Genomic DNA, 2,500 nt, shown 5'->3' on the forward strand with positions numbered 1-2,500 from the left:
TTTCTCTCTCGCTCTCGCTTTCTCTCGCTCTCGCTTTCTCTCGCTCTCGCTTTCTCTCGCTCTCGCTTTCTCTCGCTCTCGCTTTCTCTCGCTCTCGCTTTCCTTGCTCTCGCTTTCTCTCGCTCTCGCTTTCTCTCGCTTTCTCTCGCTCTCGCTTTCTCTCGCTCTCGCTTTCTCTCGCTCTCGCTTTCTCTCGCTCTCGCTTTCTCTCGCTTTCTCTCGCTCTCGCTCTCGCTTTCTCTCGCTCTCGCTTTCTCTCGCTCTCGCTTTCTCTCGCTCTCGCTTTCTCTCGCTCTCGCTTGCTCTCGCTCTCCGCTTTCTCTCGCTCTCGCTTTCTCTCGCTTTCTCTCGCTTGCTCTCGCTCTCGCTTTCTCTCGCTTTCTCTCGCTTTCTCTCGCTTGCTCTCGCTCTCGCTTTCTCTCGCTTGCTCTCGCTCTCGCTTTCTCTCGCTTTCTCTCGCTTGCTCTCGCTCTCGCTTTCTCTCGCTTGCTCTCGCTCTCGCTTTCTCTCGCTTTCTCTCGCTTGCTCTCTCTTGCTCTCTCTTGCTCTCTCTTGCTCTCGCTCTCGCTTTCTCTCGCTTTCTCTCGCTTTCTCTCGCTTGCTCTCTCTTGCTCTCTCTTGCTCTCTCTTTCTCTCGCTCTCGCTTTCTCTCGCTCTCGCTTTCTCTCGCTCTCGCTTTCTCTCGCTTTCTCTCTCTCTTTCTCTCGCTCTCGCTTCTTCTCTCTCTCTCTCTCTCTCGCTCTCGCTTTCTCTCTCTCTCTCTCTCGCTCTCGCTTTCTTTCGCTCTCTCTCGCTCTCGCTTTCTTTCGCTCTCTCTCGCTCTCGCTTTCTCTCGCTCTCTCTCGCTCTCGCTTTCTCTCGCTCTCTCTCGCTCTCGCTTTCTCTCGCTCTCTCTCGCTTTCTCTCGCTCTCGCTCTCGCTTCTCTCCTCCGCTTTCTCTCGCTCTCGCTCTCGCTTTCTCTCGCTCTCGCTTTCTCTCGCTCTCGCTTTCTCTCGCTCTCGCTTTCTCGCTCTCGCTTTCTCTCGCTCTCGCTTTCTCTCGCTCTCGCTTTCTCTCGCTCTCGCTCTCTCTCGCTCTCTCTCGCTCTCTCTCGCTCTCTCTCGCTTTCTCTCGCTCTCGCTTTCTCTCGCTTTCTCTCTCTCTCGCTTTCTCTCGCTTTCTCTCGCTCTCGCTTGCTCTCGCTTTCTCTCGCTTGCTCTCGCTTTCTCTCGCTTGCTCTCGCTTTCTCTCGCTTGCTCTCGCTTTCTCTCGCTTGCTCTCGCCTTTCTCTCGCTTTCTCTCGCTTTCTCTCGCTCTCGCTTTCTCTCGCTTTCTCTCGCTCTCGCTTTCTCTCGCTTTCTCTCGCTCTCGCTTTCTCTCGCTCTCGCTTTCTCTCGCTCTCGGCTTTCTCTCGCTCTCGCCTTTCTCTCGCTTTCTCTCGCTCTCGCTTTCTCTCGCTCCGCTTTCTCTCGCTCTCGCTTTCTCTCGCTCTCGCTTTCTCTCGCTCTCGCTTTCTCTCGCTTTCTCTCGCTCTCGCTTTCTCTCGCTTTCTCTCGCTTTCTCTCGCTTTCTCTCGCTTTCTCTCGCTTTCTCTCGCTTTCTCTCGCTTTCTCTCGCTTTCTCTCGCTTTCTCTCGCTTTCTCTCGCTTTCTCTCGCTCTCGCTTTCTCTCGCTTTCTCTCGCTCTCGCTTTCTCTCGCTCTCCGCTTTCTCTCGCTCTCGCTTTCTCTCGCTCTCGCTTTCTCTCGCTTTCTCTCGCTCTCGCTTTCTCTCGCTCTCACGCTTCTCTCCTCGCTCCTCGCTTTCTCTCGCTCTCGCTTTCTCTCGCTCTCGCTTTCTCTCGCTTTCTCTCGCTCTCGCTTTCTCTCGCTTTCTCTCGCTCTCGCTTTCTCTCGCTTTCTGTCGCTCTCGCTTTCTCTCGCTTTCTGTCGCTCTCGCTTTCCTCTCGCTCTCGCTCTTCCTCTCGCTTGCTCTCTCTCTCGCTTTCTCTCGCTCTCGCTTTCTCTCGCTCTCGCTCTCGCTTTCTCTCGCTCTGCTTTCTCTCGCTTTCTCTCGCTTTCTCTCGCTTTCTCTCGCTCTCGCTTTCTCTCGCTCTCGCTTTCTCTCGCTCTCGCTTTCTCTCGCTCTCGCTTTCTCTCGCTTTCTCTCGCTTTCTCTCGCTCTCGCTTTCTCTCGCTCTCGCTTTCTCTCGCTCTCGCTTTCTCTCGCTTTCTCTCGCTTTCTCTCGCTTTCTCTCGCTCTCGCTTTCTCTCGCTCTCGCTTTCTCTCGCTTTTTCTCGCTCTCTGCTTTCTCTCGCTTTCTCTCGCTCTCGCTTTCTCTCGCTTTCTGTCGCTCTCGCTTTCTCTCGCTTTCTCTCGCTCTCGCTTTCTCTCGCTCTCGCTCTCGCTCTCGCTCTCGCTCTCGCTTTCTCTCGCTGCTCTCTCTCTCGCTTTCTCGCTCTCGCTTCTCTCGCTCTCGCTCGCTTTCTCTCGCTCTCGCTTTCTCTCGCTTTCTCTCGCTTCTCTCGTTCTCGCTTCGCTT

The sequence above is a fragment of the Mixophyes fleayi genome, unplaced genomic scaffold (genome assembly GCF_038048845.1).
Source record: "Mixophyes fleayi isolate aMixFle1 unplaced genomic scaffold, aMixFle1.hap1 Scaffold_322, whole genome shotgun sequence".
NCBI classification, from domain to species: Eukaryota; Metazoa; Chordata; class Amphibia; order Anura; family Limnodynastidae; genus Mixophyes; species Mixophyes fleayi.